We start from the raw sequence: 19,855 nt of genomic DNA on the forward strand, positions 1-19,855 counted from the left end.
TTTCTTTGAGTTTATTACATAAGGGTATGGCGCTTTGCACATTACGGGGAGGGTGAGTTGGATGGAGCGTCAGAGGAGAGGGGGAGGGTGGGTTGAAGCAGCATTGCCAATCCCGCCTCGGAAGTGCGATGAGTCAACTGCGTCCCATCCGACGGACTGTGCAGTGCATTGGGATATCCTTGGGTAGCATTCAATTCCTCTTTCGCGGTGACTCCAGCATTGACCCTATCTGTCTCCCCCAACCCTCATGCGCGTAGAGTGATTGAGAATGCTCCCGCAGTATTCCTGCCTGACGTAAGAGGCGACTAAAAGGTCGGGGAGACATCCCAGAGAACTAACCCCTAGTAAGAAAGGAATACTTCCAAACAGTCTAATGGATAAACTGCCTGCGTACGGCCTTACCATTCGGCCTGCAATCCGCATGGGTGCTTGCCGCGCCTGGAGACCCGACCCGGTTTTGGAAATCCGGAATAGATCAGGGAGTAATATTCCTCTTCGGCCCTGGATTTCGTGAAAACGGGTGTCCGGGGCCTATCCACTCCCAGTCGATTGACATTCGTTACGTTAATATGTTTTGAAAGAAGACTGGAAGTGGGACCTTTTTTTCCGAAATTTTCTCACTTGGTCCTCCAAAGTCATCGCTTCAAAAACCGAGCATAACGTTTATGAAAATTCCAATGCATGATACGAGGAACGGCATGGAGTGTATCGTGCTTTGCCCATTACAATTCAATCTAAATCAGAATTCACAGACCGCAGTTCAGCGTGACACTTCTTTTCGTATCAAAAGTTGGAGAGTTGAGGTCAGAATATTGCTAGTCATTTTCGGCGAAACTTTGTACTTAAAACTAGGCGAGGCGTATGTCTCGGCGTCATAACACAGTATATCTGCGATCAATATTTGGTTGCCCCGAAGGACTTTGAGAGAACCACATATTTATGGTTGCCATTTCCATCGGAATTCTCCAGGAATTTGGCCACTGAAACCATTCCCTTCCGGCGAGAGGCTCAATTGGGCTTATAAGTAGACTTAATTCCATGTTTAGTTATGCCGGAATACTTAATCCAAATATATAATTATATATAAATAAAAAAATCTTTACATTTACGTTTACAAGGGTTTGTCACCTTTTAATTTATCGAAGAGTTCTAAATTTATCCTGCGGTAGAGGAAATACTTTGCTTATCATTAAAGTCGTGATTTTTTACCCCAGAGGCGCCCAGCCATCTCTAAGACTGTCGGCGCATACTTTACAGTCTGGGAGCAAGAATTACGTAAACCTGGATGCTAGTTAAACATAACAGTTTCAGGTTTAACTTTGTGGAATTCCTTCATGGCGAGGGTAAAAAAATAATCGGTGAACTTCCACATTAAAAATTTAATAGTTCACGACCATGGTTTCAATGCTGCGCATTATCGAAAGCGTGCCTTTCATGACGCTTAATACCCCTCTCCTCCTTCCCATCAACGGCGATCAAAACCCCTCCTCCTTCACCCCCTTCCCCCTCTCTTTCCCTCCCCGTCCACGCAAGAATGGTATACAAATGGACCGCAACTTGACTACTTTGCAACTGATGATGGCCTAAGCGTTGAAACTATTGGTACCAAAATAAAGATCAGTGGAAAAATATGTTGTTCTTCATTTAGTGATGTGCTTTATTCATTTTGATAAATGGTACAACTACATTAAACTTTCACTGAATTATATGAACTTTCACTGTGATTTATATGAATTATTTCACTGAATGATACATTCAGTGAAATCCATTAAATTTTTTATTCCACCAAATATTTTACATCAGTGATAATGGATTTCTACAAAGTTAAACCAGAAAAATCGAGTGCTACATGTTGTAAATATGAATGTGTCTCCATATATAATGAATGAAAAACGACGATTTATGATGTTAAGTATTAAAATCTTCAAATGAGACACCTAGTATTGATGAATTTTCATCACTTTGATCTAGAACTCTTCTAATAAATCCTAATTTTTTGATAGGTTGTTCACATATTCCCCGCATGTTTTTCACCCAGGAGAGGTCGGGAGTGAGTGTAACGCCTAGGTATTTAATCGAGTCTACGCATTACATTTCAGTGATTTATGGCTATGAACTTGCGAGGTGAGATGGAACGATAGCGGGGATTACTGGAGTAACAGTTATAGAGTAATTTACAGCGGAGGGGAAGAGAGCCGACAAGGGATTGCCAAATATTGAATAAAAAGGTAGGAAGGATCGTAGTCAACCAAGAGCAAGCAACAGATAGAATTTTACCCAGGTAAATTTTTAAAAGGAACAAAGTTTCTTATTTTACCCTCGGCAGAACCGAGGAACTCGGTCATTGCTCAGGTAGAAATGTCACAAAGCAATCATACGGAGGAAGTCGATAGGGTATACGATCAGTTAGAGGATATAATCGCGGATGTTCCTGGAGGGAATCATTTTATAGTGATAGGGGATCAGGATGCAACAGTAAGCGAAGGAAAAAATGGTTATGAGGTAGGCTATTACGGTTTAGATAGGCGGAATGACCCCGGCGAGAAAGCCATTGAATTCTGCATGAGAAGGATTAGTCATCGCCAACAATTAGTTCAGACACGCCAAAAGACGTAAGTATGCATGGGAAATGCTGAGTTACTCTGAAAGGTACTAGTTAGATTATATTGTCGTTAGACAAAGATTTAGGAACAGCGTGATCAATTTGCACAGGTTCCCGAGAGCGGACTCATCACAATGTAGTTGTTAGGAAGTGCAGCGACCGATTCAAAAAGAAAAGGCAAGGTAGGCGGGTTAAGAAATGGAATTGAGATGCATTAACTGGATTGACAAAAAGGAATATCAGCATGCTGATTTTAAGAGTTTTTCAGAGAATATTATTTCTAATCTGTTGACTTTCTACTCAAGCTAATACTAGAAAAGGAAGAATAGTGAAAGAAAAGAGAAATAAAACCATTTGAAATAACTCCAGTATCATTAAATTTATAACTTCAAAGCCTCTACATTACTCACTTGTTCGACTCATTATGGCATAAACGGAACTTAAAAAGAGTACGATTAAAGGCTCGGGTTACTGTTAATTGGAAATGAAATCTCAGAGCAGCACATTATAATTTAAAATTCTTGCACATGTTGTCAATATCAATTTAGAAGTATCTTTAATTCAACAGGCAAGCCACCATTCGTCACCTGTCGTGGGAAAGGGGGAGGGCGGCTTAAATTACTTTCTTAAATAGCTATTGGACTTTTTTTTTGTTAGTTAAGCAGGTAAGTGCACGACAATTTACAAGATAAAGTAGCCTTCGTTGAGCCTGAAGAAATATTTGGTGTGAAAGGAATACTCTGGTGACGAATAATGAGCCCTGGATCGTAAACTAAGCAATGAACATGGGGTAAGCGAATGCCTGCAGGTAGAGTAAGTTGTGATTTGTGTTTATGCCAAATTGGAAGAAAAATATTCAAGATTAGGAGATATTGGTAAGTACTTTCTGATTTTTGGTGCGAAAGGACAACTCTGGTGACGAATAGTAGGCCCTGGATCCTATACTTCGCAATGAGCATGAGGTAAGCGTAGGCCTGCGGACAGAGGAAGAAGTGCTTTGGATTTACGCAAAATTTCGAAAAAAATGTTCTAGTTTAGGAGATATTGTCTCAAAAGGTTTTTGTTCGCTATAATAGACGACTGACCGCTTGGACTAACTTAAGTTTAGTTATCTTTCTAGGGCCGTATATCATATACTACCTAATTAATATCGGTGTTGCAATTGGTAGTGATAACAGGGAGTGTTACTGAGTATATTATGTCCAATTTAGTGAGATAAATGCTATGGTTTAGGAGATTTACTTAGTTACTTCGTGCAAAAATGTTTATGTTAGTAATGGACTGAAAAATCAATAGCATCACCGACCGCTTTAGTAGTCTTGGGCTAGATCTCTGTGAACCAAGGTCGGTTAAGTTATTTTAGACTGTGTTCAGAGCGTTCAGAGTTGCCAGTGTCGAATTTTTAAACTACAATAGTTTGTTTGGCGGTTTCCTCGGTCTCAAACAAAACTAAGTCGAGAACAATTATAACGTTGCTGCACTATTGTAAGGCACATTTTTTGGATTTGAGAAGCTTGGTTCTCCAATAATTAGAATACATTATAACACAATACTTTATCATAAACTAACGTATTAAAAATAATTTGATGTTTCCATTTACAGAATAGGAGGACAAAATAAGAAATAATTCTTAGGTGCCGTGAATATTGGCTGCTGAAAGTGGTTCGAGAGGAAATAAATACGAATATTCCCAGAGCTGATTAAAGAGAAAATTCGTAAAACGCGAGCGATTGGTATATGAACTCACCTTAATTAAAAAACTTGAACATGGCCAATTAGTTGTCATTTATACGAAAAATGGAGTCAACAAAATCGATCCATAGTGTTGGTGAGTGCATTTATTTAATATTTTATTTTTTACTCTGAAATTTATTCAATAGACTCAAATAGTACCATTTTTCTTTCTGGGCCTAAATTTAACCTAATTATCAACTAGTACTTTCATTGCCATTCTTAGCTTATCTTAGCCTAATTACTTATCAATGAAAGCATGCTGAAGTAATTTCAGAGCATAAAATGTACTAATAGACATATAAATGTCGGACAATATGACTAGTCAAAATTTATGAAAGTGAGATTTGATGCTACATGGAGATTTCTTTCAAACGGGCCGATTTCTTAAAACTGCAAGGTCTGTTTCAAGAGTAGTATGACTAATTTTTTAGGTGGATCAGGTGTTTTTGAATAACGCAAGTTGTTTCGGGAGGGTAGAGAAGAAATTGAAGACGCTGAGCGTTCAGGACGCCCTTCAACCTCATAAAGTGACGAAAATCTTGCAAAAGTGAAGTCTTTGTTGGACAGGGATCGCAGATTAAGTGTTCGCATGGTATATGATGAACTTAGCATCCCTGAAAGTGATGTGCATCGACTTGGGGGGTGGGACGCGAAAACATGGGGATAGGAAAGGTATGTGTGCGGAGTTGGTTTCGCGAAAGCTCTCGGACGAACAAAAGGAAACTCGCACGCAAATCTACCAATAGCTTCTCGACTATGCGAGTGATGATTCAAATTTTTTAGACAATGCACCACCAGACGTCTTCCTCTTCCCCTGCCTCAGATATGTGCTGAAAGGACGTAACGACTGCTCGGTGGAAGCGTTACAACAGGCCGTGACGAGGGAGCTTAGCAGCATTCCGCGCGCCGTCTTCCAGAAGGCGTGGAAAATCCGCTGGCAGCGGTGTGTGGACGCACACGGGTTATTTTTCCACTCGAAGACTTTTGAATGTACGTATCTATTCTGGTAATACGTTTTGTTAGATCGACTCAGTTCTACTACTTTTGGGATGGACCTTGTATGGGCCAATTTCGATTTTCATTAGAAGCCATTAGGATATAACTGTCTAGCATACTTGAAAATGAAACTGGGAATTATTTTTCTAAAAATTTAGTACTCATAAATTAGTTAGTAAAAAATTTAGTACTTGTAAATGAATGGCAGAGGAGGTATGGTGGTAAGAGGGGCATGGAGAATGCTAGGTGTATGGTCATGACATTCACATCAGGGTTGAATGTGTTTAGGAAAAGCATACTTTTATCTGAAGGTTTACTATGTTCCATAAAATGCTAAGATCAAATTGCATAGTTTCAGACATAATATGGTGGAATCGAAGCATATTATTTACAAATTTTTAGCAATTTTCCAAGAGGTAAAAATTTATTACCAACAAGGTTTTATTATAATACATCATCTTCAGGTCTAAGACCTACAGACGATGCAGATCAGTAAAAACTGGATTATAATAAATTTTTAATAAGTGGAAAAGTACAATTCTTTGGTAATTAGGTAATATATTATGATCACTGGAGTTGAGTGAAGAAATCTTCAGTAATTTGATAAGTGGGGTATTCCCACCGATATTTCTTGACAGTGATAGATTGGATCTTCTTTGGCCTTGACCTAGTCAGCAAAAAATCAAGTAATTGTCAAAGTGGACTTGATGCACCAATAATAACAACACCAATATGTTTGGTTCCATGAAACCAAGAATAAATAATTTTATTTTCCATGAAAGGAAGAATTCCGCCAATTTTTCCATCAAATACTGTAGGTCTCCTTTATAAGTAATCCTTTGTTGACCCTCGGCTTGGAGAAAAACATATTTTCAAATAGATAGTTGCTCCTCAGATGATGAGATATTTTTCAATAATTTTTATGAACAGACATTTTCTTCCTCATAATTTTTTAACTATTCAAATATGTATTAAAATTATTTTTCTTTTTGGTGATTTCACTCAGTGGACCCATATTTGCTTATTGTAACTTGATGGCTGCAAACACATTATAATAGGTTAAGTTTTGGGTGAAAGAAATTTTTACAATGTGAGCAACCTAAAATCATTCATGAATACTATGAAAGACAAAGTGGAAAAACAAAATAAAATTGGCATTTATAAGTTAACTTGTAAGGACTGTAGTGCTATCTACTTAGGCCAAACAGGGAGATCATTAATTAAAATACGAGCGGAGGAACATAAACACTGTTCTGGGAAACGTAGCCTGTGGCAATCTCACTTCGCCAAGTATCTGTGGGAAGAAAACCATGGGAGTATTTCAACCTGGAACTGATACACCAAATGGACAAAGCAAGGAGGATGGACACGTGGGAAGAGCTGGAAATCAGAAATAATTTGGAAAAGGGTTATTTGATCAATGAATTATTGTTTGAACACCTCTCTCCAATCCTGGAAGCATCACTTTCCTTCACCGATAGATGTAACTACCTTTCCCCCCTCCCCCACTGTTAACCCCACTAATCACCTTTCCTGACGCTTAACACCCCTCTCCTGCTTCCCATCAACGGCGATCACAACCCCTCCTCTTTCCCCCCCTTCCTCCTCTCTCACCCACCCTATCTCCCACAAGAATGGTGTATAATTGGATCGCAACTTAATTTGTACCAAATAATGCCTAAGCGTAGAAACTAGTGGTACCAAAATAAAGAACAGTGGGAAAATATATTGTGTTATTCATTTAATGATGTGCTTTATTCATTTTGATAAATGGTACAACTAAATTAAACATCTACATCTACATCTACATAATACCCCGCAAGCCGCCGCAAGGGCGTGTGGCGGGGGGTGTTAGGTCACCAACCGTAAAAACGAAAAATACCACATGCAAAAAACAACACGGAAAATTACATTGAAACACGGAAAATTAAATGTTCACTGAAGTAAAAAAACAACGTATCTTTCCACCAAATTTTTTATTCCACTAAATATTTTACTTCAGTGATAAGGCCTTTCCCTGGCAATGAAGGTCTGAAGCCAAATATAAACTCAGAATTTGGTTCTTACAGTCTTTTGCTGACTATTCAATGGATAAAATAGAGGCAAGGAAGAAACGATAACCAAAAATGGCATTGTTATCCTCTGTTGAACAGTCCCTGAAAACTAATTGTATGCTAGACATTTATTTGTTAAAACTACCTACTTCTTCCCCACATAAATATTGCTTTCTATTACATGGGAAGGCCCAGAAGTACCTGGCCTTACCTAAACATGGCGGTAGTTGTTTGAAAAATATCACTGTATCAGAAACTATGCAATCTATAAAGCATGTTTCAAATTTGAAGATGCTATGTTGTTTAGTATTTGTTTGGCAGCCATCAATAATGAATGTTTTCAGTGAATTTGTGAAAATGGAGAAAATTGGTCATCGTTATGTCATACAATACTTTAATTTGAAAGGCCTCAGCCCAATCAATATAAAAGCTGAACTGGATTCCACTCTGGGTTAGTCTGCTCCTTTGTTTACAACAGTAAAATATTGGGTAGCAGAGTTTAAATGAGGCCATACGATCTGTCAAGACAAACATCGCATTGGTCAACCGAATTAGGTGGCAACACCAGAAACAGTAAAGGAAATACACCAAGTGATACTGGATGATCGTCGACTGAAAGTGCACGAGATATAGACATTGTAGGCATTTCAAAAAGTGCAGTACAACACATATTAACTGAAAATTTGGACATGAGAAAGCTGTGTGCAAGATGGATGCTCACACTCGAGCAAAACCAGTGTCGTAAAGATGTTTCAATTGAGTGTTCAGCAAAGTTTCAAATCAACAAAGCAGAATTTTAGCACTGCTTCATAACCATGGATGAAACATGGGAACAATGGATTGAAACGGGAGAACCGACTCCAAAGAAGGCAATGACCGTTTCATCAGCAGGCAAGGTCATGGCATCGGTTTTTTAGGGTGCACATGGGATAATTTTCATTGAACATCTTGAAAAAGGAAAAACTATCAACAGCGAGTATTATACCAACTCATTGCAATGTTTGGGTGAAGAAATCAAGCAAAAGCGGCCGCATTTGGCTAAGAAGAAAGTGTTGTTTCACCAAGGCAATGCACCAGCTCACAAAACCACTATTGCAATGGCCAAAATTCATGAATTCATGAAATTTTATATTGCTACCTCATTCACGCTGTTCACTAGATTTAGTCCCCTTGGATTATTTTCTGTTCGTAAACTTGAAAAAATGGCTCGGTGGTCAAAGATTTTCCAACAGAGAAGAAGTGATGTCGGCAGTTAATGGCTATTTTGAGGAGCAAGACAGTTCTTATCATAAAAAGGGTATTGAACTTATTGAACATCACTGGAAAAAGTGTATAGAGCGGAAAGGGGATAATGTTGAAATATATATACAATTTTCCAAAATTTGTGTGTTTTCTTTGTTGGGTCAGGTACTGTTATACATTTAATTGTGCCCTCTGATTCATATAGTTTTCAAATAATTTTCCTCTCCCTTGTCCTCTCTTCATTCTAAAATACATACTTCCATCAACTTTGTCCAATCTATTCAGTAAAAGACATTCATAAACTCAACGAAAATATAAATTTATTATAGTCTATATTGCTTTCTATTAATGTTATTATAAAGAATGACATATCATATTGCCCTCTCTTTCTTAAATCTAAACATATCTTCATCTAACTAGCTGTTTGTCCATTTATGGTATCCTCTATTGATTATTTTCAGCTTTACCTTTTATTAATGTGAAACAAAATACTTGACCTATAGCCCTTGCATAATTCTCTTATTGTCCTTTTGGGAGTCCTTTAAAATTGACCTAATGAAGACTTACGGCCAAACTCCGTAAATTTTAGCAATTGATCCAAAGAAATACTTCCTTAATTCCGACTTCAACAATTAAATATTTCTAAGGAGATATAACCTTTTCATTCCCAATACTTTTTGCACCTTTATTCAGTCCAGTGCTTTTTCTACCTATTCTATCTTATATTCCTGGGCACAACATATGATCTTCTGCATCACATTCCCTATCTATATCTAAGCTATTTGACCAAAATTCTTAATCATAGTATTTTCCCTTGTACCCTTCACCTCAGAGTAAATATTGCTCAAAATTAAAAGTTGAATCCCAAAATCATTTTGGAAATGTTTGCTGCATAATGGAATGTATAATTTCCATTACTGAACTATGAATCTAATGTTGAATCCATTATAATCAGTGTCCTGACAAGCATATTCTCAGAAACTTTTAAAATTTTTACAAGCAAACTAGAGAGAGAACTCAATAAAATTTGATTGTTCAAGAAATATTAATGTATCATGGATCAGTTCTTGCAAAAATTTGCATTCATTTCATGGGAAAACCTAGCCATATAGCTTAATTGAAGTTGCCATAGGCCATAGACTTTCATGAAAACTTTCATAGCCATTCATTACACAAATTAGTTAAAAAATTGACTAATGAAAGAGGGTAAAAAGAAACTTAACATTTCCGCATAAAAATTTAATATTTCACCTGATGATGATGCGCAGCATCGAAACCATGGTCATGAAATATTAAATATTTATGGTGGAAATGTTAAGTTTCTTTTTACCCTCATAATAAAGGAATTCCACAAAGTTAAACCTGAAACAGTTGTGTTCTAATGACAGAGTCAAAAGGAGGCTAGAGTTTTATTGAGTAGGTATTTGGAAATGTAGGCAAAGAATGCATATGTATTATTAAAGTGGATGAGCTAGTCTTCATAGTAGATAATGTCTTTCTCAGATGTAAAAATGAAAATGTAGTTGTGGTAATGGGAAAAAGAGTTTTTAGAACCTGGTATGGCTTATCTTAAGGATTATGATATCAGAAATTTTCTATGATAGAAGAAAAAATTAGTGATATTTCTCACTGAGCGCACTTTTCTTCCAGCTATTTGCTATGATGATGACAACCAGTAGCAGTAGAGCATTTTAAAACTTTCCGAAACAAGCAAATGCCATGACTTAACTCTGTACAGAATATATATTTTAAAGGACATTCCCACTAAAAATAGACAGGGTTACAAAACTGGCGATCAATGCTAAGATAGTTGGACTACTATGGCCAGATAACTGTCAGGGCTTCAATAGAGAGAAGTCAAATCTTGAGCTCAATTTTTTCATTTTCTTGTCCATGTTTGCTACCTATCTACTATGGAAAGCCCAAAGTTAGCATCCAACCAGTCTTCAGGGACTGTTCAAGAGAGAATGACAATACCATTTTTGGTTATCATTTCTCCCTTGCCTCTATATGAAACTATTTTAACCATTGAATAGTCAACAAAGGATTGTAAGAACAAAATTCTGGGTTTATATTTGGATTCAGACCTTGATTGTCAAGGAAAGACCTCCTGATTGGGGCCTACCAATTTTTCATTTCTTGACCGGAACAACTTAATTTATCAGGGTTAATTTATCTCATACTCAGTTTCCACCTTGCATTTTTGAGAAAAATGATACTAATTAAAATATTTACTGTAATAAAATTTTGGCATGAGTTAATTGGCATTTTTGCTTGTTAAGAATGAAAGATGAAGATGGATGGGGAAACATGTAGGTTTCTATTTATCAATACATTTTTCAAAAAGGAAACTCAATGAGTAGTGGTGTGCCTGAAAATTTACCATTTAAGGTTATGGTACCTGTATGTAATTCTGAGATAGGGGTTTAAGAAATATGAAGGGAAACTTATTTTAGTATCAACTTATGCACTTTCCCTTTTAAAGACATTCATTAATCCAAACATGGAACTCAGGTCTTCCAGTTAAATATTTTCTTTGCTGAAAATGACAGGGTTAGCGCAACCCTTGGCAATTAGAATTATACTTATAAAAAATGTTTAGGGATGAATTTTTGAAATAGGAGTAGTTTTCTACCTTACATCTACTGCATCAAAATCCCCAAATAGAAAGTTTAAATCTGATAAAATACTTTGGAGTTATCCTTATTCACAATCTGGGTGGAACAGACACTGGGAATATGTAGACAAGCTAGGAAATATTAGAATTTATTAGAAGAGTATTATGGATAAGTAATGAGAAGGCCAAAGAGCAATGTTACCTTTCACTAGTTAGGCCTCATTAGAACATGTTGCTAGTAAATGGTATCCTCATGGCATTGGATTGATTGCCGAATTAGATTGTGTACAGTATATAGGAGCTAGACTTGCTAAGACTTTGTTATGATAAACTGAGTAGCATATCGAGATTATTCGTGGAGCTAGGTTGGGAATCACTCACTGAGCAAAGGTTAAATTACAGAGTACATCTCATGAATAAATTGGAAAGAGGTCTAAATAGCGAAGATGTTGAAAATGTATTATTAGCCCCATCATACTAATGTATGAGACATCAATCAAATAATATTGGAGAGATTTAGTGTAGTACAGATAGAGTTAAGATGTAATTTTTCCCATGAATGGTAATAGATCAGAATGAGGTTATTCAATTGCACTTGAGGGGAAAAGTTTTTTCTTTTTCATTCTAAGTAGCTTAGTATGTTGTCTTCACCTCATCTAGCTTTAGTTGTTGTCCTTGTTACCTACAGCTCCTATAGTAGTATGCATAGAAAAGTATAGCTATCTTAATACTATAGTGTAGGTACCTGTAGTTATCATGATCTACATCATTTCAATAATTTTACAAAATAGAGAACTAAAAATTAAGAAAAATTTAATTTTTGATTATGCATGTATAGTGTAGAATGAAATATAGCCTGCCACACACCTCAGAGGTGGTTTGCAGGGTAAATGTAGAAATAGAAAAAATGAAATGTTTCTCTTTCACAGTTTGATTGTGATCAATGGATGATGATCTGCAATTAAGCTGCTCCCAATAGATAAATTACTGATGTCATTCCCTCAATCAGGTCCTCCTTATTTCGATACCTAATAATGAAAAACTCAGCTACAAAGTCAGTGGGTCAGTCACCACAGCAATTGTAACAGGAGATTATGGTTATGGATGATTAAAATTCAGTATTACAAATATATGGTTATTTAGTATTTCATATTGGCATTTAAAAAAGGCAGTTTAAATGTGCGTGAGAGATAAAACTTTATAGAGTTAAAAATTTCAAAGATCTATTTTCATTCAGTACATTCATTTATATATGGCTCCAGGGAAATGGATATTCCTACTTATAATTGATAAGTTATTACTTTTAAGTGAATTTGAACATCTTCCGTGATGATAGCATACATAATATTTGTACATTAAGATTATTATTGTGGGAATACCTTCTTCATACTAGATAATTCATCAGTCAACTGAAAGAAATACATGCAAGTGCATACACAGACATATTGATTGAGAGACTATGAAATCAATCAAACTCAATAATGATAAATTGTACTCCAGTTGATACTTTAGAAAGGTGACAATTTTGTCATGTTTTGGCATCTGCTCAGGCTTTCATGCTTTGGCTTTCCTATTTAGGTCTGATCATAATTAAAGCCTGGGTAAATGAGTACAAGAATAAACCTTAATATCTAAGTTATATCAATTTAACTTATACACAAAATTTAATTTGAAAAATGATTGACTATTTCTGGGTGTGGGTGGTGTGGGATGGGGACTGAGCAGTGAGAAGCGAAGAAGAGGAGGGAAATAGGTGTCATATTACTACATTATATTTTATGCAGGCATATATTAATTGATTACACATGTATAATTATATATTATTGCATCTCTCTGGACAGCTGACAGAAATGCATATAGTTTTTTTTTGGCACCCAATGCTCACAGAAGTGAGTTTGTATTAATTTTTCTGGAAGGTTGTTACCAAAAGTGGCACATAATAAATAAAAATATAGCACTTGTAGGGAGACCTGGAAAAATCATCCTCAGCCATTTCTCTGATAATGAAAGAGCCTTTTCCCATGAAATGGGCATTAAGTTATCTGAGTGGGAATTCAGTAAAAGATAATTTGAAGCAAAAAAGGCCTACCTTTGATGTCTATTGTAAACCAAATGCCACCACCTCTGAGAACCCATTCAAGAAAATCACAGCTAGAAGGATTTGCTATTACTATCAAATAAACTTTGCAATTTCCTCATCAATATCTTGGGTTATCAGTCTGAGGATTGGTTTGTAGCATCCCTCAAAACCATCCTCTTCCTTGCCAATCTCTTCAGTCTCTCATTGCCCTTGCAATAAAATTTTCCTTTACCTCTCATAGTTTATCCTTGGCCTTCCTTTATGGCTCTTCCCTTCTAGGTTTCCTTTACTGGTCTTCATTATACTGTCGCGCCTCAGAGTGAATCAAATTAATTTCCTTCTTATTCATGTTAAAATGTCCTCCATAAGATTCTCTCTTCACCCACTCTTTGAAGAACTTCTTCATTTACGAGGGCAATCCAGAGAGTAACCTCCGTTTTCGTGTAGCGTGAGAACTAGTGGAGAGAGCCGAATGGTCGCTGTATGACGCACACGGTGGGTCAGTACGCCTTGAACTGCAGTGGTTGGAAGGTCGCGCCGCTTGTCGTTTGTTTGCAATAGCAAGTTAAAATGAACAATGTAACTGAAGTTCACGCCAAATTTGGATTTCGTTCCGTGATAGGGTTTTTACTGATAAAAAACTTCAAAACTGCTGAAATTCATCGGAAAATTATTGCTCTGTACGGGCCATATGTGATGAGTGACAAGAGTTGTGCGTCAGTGTTGTCGTTCGTTTAACAGTGAATCCAAATCCCCAAGAACAACGTGGTGAACAATGACCTGCACCTGAAAATGGATGAAAAAGTTCGTGAAAATCATTTGCAATAACTGAAATCTTAAAAAGTTTTCCACAGATTACTAGGACTCTGTTGCATGGAAACACGACTGAAAAGTTAGTCTACTACGTATCTTGTATAACGGAGGTCACTTTCTGGACAGAGCATTTGGCGGGAATTTCAATTGTATTGTTTATTTTGACTCGCTATTGTAAATAAACGACAAGCGACGCGACCTTACAAGCATTGCAGCTCGAGGCTTACTGAACTATTGTTTGCGTCAATACAGCGACCATTTGGAACCCACCACTAATTCTTATACTGCACGAAAATGGAGTTACTTTCTGGGCAGCCCTCGTATTAATCTGTCTCATTTTTAATTTTCATTTAAAATATGCTCCTGAATCAATATTTATGGATGGGGGAGGGGGAAGAAGTGAAAGATTGAGGAAAGTTTGGCCATACGGTCATATGGGCTTCCTTAAACTCAGATATTTCTGCCAAAATAATTAGAGTTACTCATTTTCAAATGGTCGAATAAAATTTTATTATTGCATCACAACTGGCGCATCAGGAGCGTTTCTCGGTGCAGTTTTATTCCATCCAAAAATAATCTGTGGGATGGGAACCTCGGCCACCGCCTCAGCCGCCTACATACTCCCGTCAAATCCGTCTCCCGGCCGTGATCGCGCACAAAACTAAACACCATGAGTTTTCGATCGCTAGATGCCTCTCTGTCTACTGTCGGATTTTCGTCGCAAAGGCCACACTGACTTTTCGTTCAGGTACCGTTGGTTGAACCGAAAATTTGAGCTCTCGGACATGGGAAGTGACGGACCTCATTTACTGGTAATTTGGATCCGACTGTCCTCAAAATGTAAACAATAACAAAGTTCATGGCGCTAAGATGTGCGAGAGAACGAGGAAAGAAGGAGAAATTTGGAATGGAGGGAGTAGGAATAAAGAATTGGGAATAAGGTAGACGAGGTCAAGTGTCCGGCAGAGGTGCCAACCAGAGAAACTCCCTTACTAACTTCTTCGCTAGGCCCCATAGCCGTCCACAACTCTCAATTGTGGTTTTCACTCCTGCCTTACACTTTCGACAGCAAGTTCTACTATACCACGTGAGACCGATAAAAACTTGAATTGGTCTACGAAGGATCCTTTTTCCAGGATGGGAGACGCCCATAACAGCCTTCCCTTCCCGCATTTTCGGAATTTCTGTAAACACTGCATCCATGTTTTGTCGAACGTATTTTTAGACGTACTACCTCGTGATTCTGCTGAGCCTTTATGACCGGGGGCTTTTTGAACGTTTGAATTCAAATCGTTTGCTCATCTTGAAATATTTTCACGAAATTCAATCCAAAAGTATAAGTAAAATATTACTTTCCTTTAAACATCGAAACCGTTTATAATGATTTTATTGACTCATAGAGTACTCATTCTTTGCTAGATGCCTGAAATTCCCCTAGGCATTATCATAAAATGATTTTACGTTCAACTAGATACGTATTTAATGAAGGATCAAACAAGAGACACCTGGCCTCATGGAAGGATAATAGGATATTTGAGGTATTATCGATGTTTGCATACTCTATAACAATTGATTTGGTATTTTGATATTTTACAGTTTTTTCGGATACCTATTTATCAAATCCAAAGATATTATTTTATGCCATTCCAAACATTCCCCGGAAAATTGTGTATTGAAGTGGAAATCATGGAAGATTTATAATAGCTGCGGCCTCAAGAGAGTCGTATTTCATTAGAGCCACGACAAAACTAACATGATATAAATTGCGTTAAAACAGAAAAAACTGCTTACACGAGTATTTATTCGTGTCCAGGTTACTTACCAACCCACACGATAGAAATCGAGCTTTCGAAATCTTTTTGTTCTAATATCAGCTATCCATTAATTCCAGATAGTTAGATCTGTTAATTACTTATGGCTAAAATATTCTCTACGAACGAATGGAAAATTTATTTCTCTAATCCGATGGCTTCAAACTTCATTTGATTGCATTTCGGTAAAATGCTGGTAATTAGTTTCCACGCATATCTTCGGGGATTTAAAAACAAAGCATTGAAGCTGAGAAAGTGATTGCATTCAATTTGCACGTATGTCATCACCTCTCTGATTGCGAGTTCAATTAACTCGACGAAAACTGAGTATGAGGTGCAGACGGACATTTTCACTTTATTTTAGTTCACATTAGTGAATTCATAAATTTGTTTCATGATTGTCATCAAGTGAGCGCAGTGGGAGTGGCGGAATGGACAGATTCTTGTCACTTTAGCATTCGTTATATTACACATATTTTGGACCATTGCTGGCTTCATTTTCTTAAATTATTGATTGATTTAATTTTATGAAGGATTTACGGGAAAGTATAACGCCATTGGTTGACGAAATATCCTTTGAACTAATATAAAATTCAGCGGATAAGACTGACGCAGCTCTACAGCATAATGAGTGATGTACGTTCGAGGGAAGAAAGACCGATGTGTTTTAAGAAGAATATAACAGTTCCTACGGAAATAAGAAAAATGCTGATCAATCAGAAAACTTTGAACGATAGTCTAAAGATCCCTACATCAAATGTCATGACTAGAAGAATCGAAGAATGGAGTGGAAATACGCGAAGTGAGGACCAATTTGGATTTAGAAGTGGCGGAGTAAGAGAGGATGTTCTTCGTCCCATACTTAATGCAACTTATCGTAGAGAGCAGAATACAAAAAGTCTAACCTTCACTACTTTCTTTGATCTGGAGAAAGCTTCTCACAGCATGGTCTTGAATAATCCTACGCACTCTAAAATAAATTCGAATTAACTACGACGACAGGTGATTGATATACTCGCACACACAATATGAAGGGCAAGCGGCAATGATTCGACGTGGTGAAAGTCAAAAAGAAACTAAAATAAAGAGACGCATGAATGCTCATTTTCACCTTTGATCTTTGGTGTGTTCATCGAGAGGACTAAAACAGACGAGATCATGGGGAAAATGAATGGTGGCGTTAGAACACACGTGAAAATGTTTACGCAGTAATTTGCGGACGACAAAACTATAGTATATTTTTCTCATAAAATAAATACTTGGTTATTCCACATATATTTTTCATTAAACACGACCCGGGTTTCAACTTACAAAGTCATCAGGTAAAGTACAGAAAGATACAGAGCTTTATATAGCAGACAGAGAAGCTCTGTGTCTTTCTGTACTTTACCTGATGATGACTTTGTAAGTCGAAACCCGGGTCGTGTTTGATAAAAAAAATATGTGGAATAACCAAGTATTTATTTTCTGAAATGAATCGCTTTCATAAAGTGACGCCTGAAACCATTCAACTATCTTTTTGGAAGAAAAATATGTGATAGGGATGCTATTCAATTTTGATGATTGGGTAGAGGAGTAGTAATACCTCAAAATGAACAGTAATAGGGCAAAGTAATAGTTTGAAGTCGAATTAGAACAAATGATTTTAAAATTGAATTAGAGAATGACACACTTGAATGAGTGGAAGATGAGTTTTGGCTTTTTATGCAGGAAGATCATTGCGAAGAGGGATATACCTGTATTGAGCGAAATAGTGCAGACGGAGAATATTTCTGTCAGGAGATTATTATTATCTATTAACGGTGAATAATACTCGCCTAGACGATATACGCAGGAGTGAATAAAAGATTAGTGGTGACAGAGATTTGTGTAAGGGAAAAAAATGAAAATAAAATGGATTGATCGAATGATGAGTCATGAAATGACTGAGAGAAGTGAGAAGTCTATGGAGAATACTTGCAAGATACATCCTGAGACATAATAGTTTACTTAAGGCCGCAATTGAAATAATAATGCGGTATAGAAGTACAGAGAAGCGACAAGGATGAATTACGAGAAGCAGGTGATGGAAGATCGTCAGCGCAAGGCATTGCAGATAAAAGAAGGCAATTGCGGGTACAGGAGCGTTGCCACAAACCGATCCTACGAATCATAAACTATTTTGATTTAATTAATTGCTTCATTTAATTGCCTCGTTCATTAGGGCTTATTTTTAACTCAAGCAAAGGCATAAAATTGCCTCAGATGTCCCTTTTTTGCGTAAAAAACCAAGTAAATACTAGGTATTATGTGAAATCTACGTATGTAAGAGTATTTATTATTTATTCTAGTCACGAACATTCTCATAGCATTAGTCTACATGAAGAAGCAACGCTTTTGTCCGTAGGAGATAATGTCCAAAGAAATTCTTCTTCCAGCGCCTAATTTAGCGGTGTATTTGTCTTGGGAAGAAGTACGCTTATAAATAGTTTTTGCTTGAATGCGATTCCCTCCCCAGCCGAAGAATCTTCTGGCTCGTCCCTGTCTTTCAATAGCGCATTGATGTCGGGGAGAAGGCAGAATTATTTCCTGGCGGAGGAGAATTTTTTTGGTCACCTTCACGAATAAAAATGAGGGTGGTGATGTAATTTGCGCGACGAAAAGAAAACAATGGCCAGCCTCAGTTGTGCATGGCCGAATGTGCGCGCGTGAAGTAGTTACACAACTACACTTAACCTAGGGGAAATTAGTCATCCTAATTTCCTCATCCGCCGGTCGCCTCTTCTAATACTTACTTCTACTACTGAGTAGGCATAATTTTAGCAGGTATAAATTTAGCCACGAATCGACCCTTGATCTAAGTAGGCTATGAGAGGCCGAGCATTGACGTGTTCGAATACGGGAAGCGTGTTAACGACATTTTACATAGGAGTTCCATTTACAGTGGGCGCTTCCGTTTACTTTACCGTCCTAAATTTGGCTCTCCTTCCTAGAAGCAAACAAAGTGGCCACTAAAGAGGGAACCAGTGTTAAAGAGGGAAGAATCCTCTTATTCACAAAGACTTCTGTCTTCCGATCACCACATCATCATGATCATTATTTTTTAATTATTACCAAGTTCAAGATGGCAACTCAGTGGGGGAATTTGGAAAAAAGTCGGGAATCGCTCAATTTCTCGAGCAAATAGGAAAGAGGGATATATTATTTGAAAAAGAGGGGAATTTGATATTTGCATCAAGAATATAAAAATAGAACTCGGGATTGCTCGATGAGAACAATCCTGTTTTCAGTTTTAACATCCGTTCATGTTCGTCGTAGGCCATCGAGCGTGCAGGCCCCGGAAAAAACCGAAACTATAATAGAAAGAATTATTTCGGCGATACCGATGGAACGGGAAGGGATGAGAAATGACGAAAAATACGCAATCGGATTCCAAGCACACGGGAGGAGAATTTGGAAAACGAATGGGCGTTTGTTGGGTAAAAGTTGGGAATGAGAATCTAGACAATGAGCCGCTCTGAGGTGGTGAATATGAGCACGATTGATGTCACTTATCAACCATTACTCTACATGGCAAGTAAATGCATTAAAACTTAAAACCGAAAAAATATAAAGAATGTACATTTTGCTAGTAAAATAAGTACCAATTCCCTGGCTAGTGCTTCGGCTAAAGTAAAAATGGCTAGAATATTTTCACACTGATGCATTTATTGTCTATGAAGAGTAAATGAAATTAACTTTACTTGAAATTTCGTGGAAAAAAACTGTTTAATTGATATTAAGGAAAGTATGTTACAATGGTACAAAGGACAGAAAATCAATCGAGAGTCTGGTTTTTCTTTTCGTTGATGGAACATATTTATGTTTTCTCCTTATAGGATTCAACTTGAAGATATATTTCTCCAAAATATAATCGAATTGGAATTG

The sequence above is a fragment of the Hetaerina americana genome, unplaced genomic scaffold (genome assembly GCF_022747635.1).
Source record: "Hetaerina americana unplaced genomic scaffold, ioHetAmer1.1.p SCAF_4, whole genome shotgun sequence".
In the NCBI taxonomy this organism is placed as follows: Eukaryota; Metazoa; Arthropoda; class Insecta; order Odonata; family Calopterygidae; genus Hetaerina; species Hetaerina americana.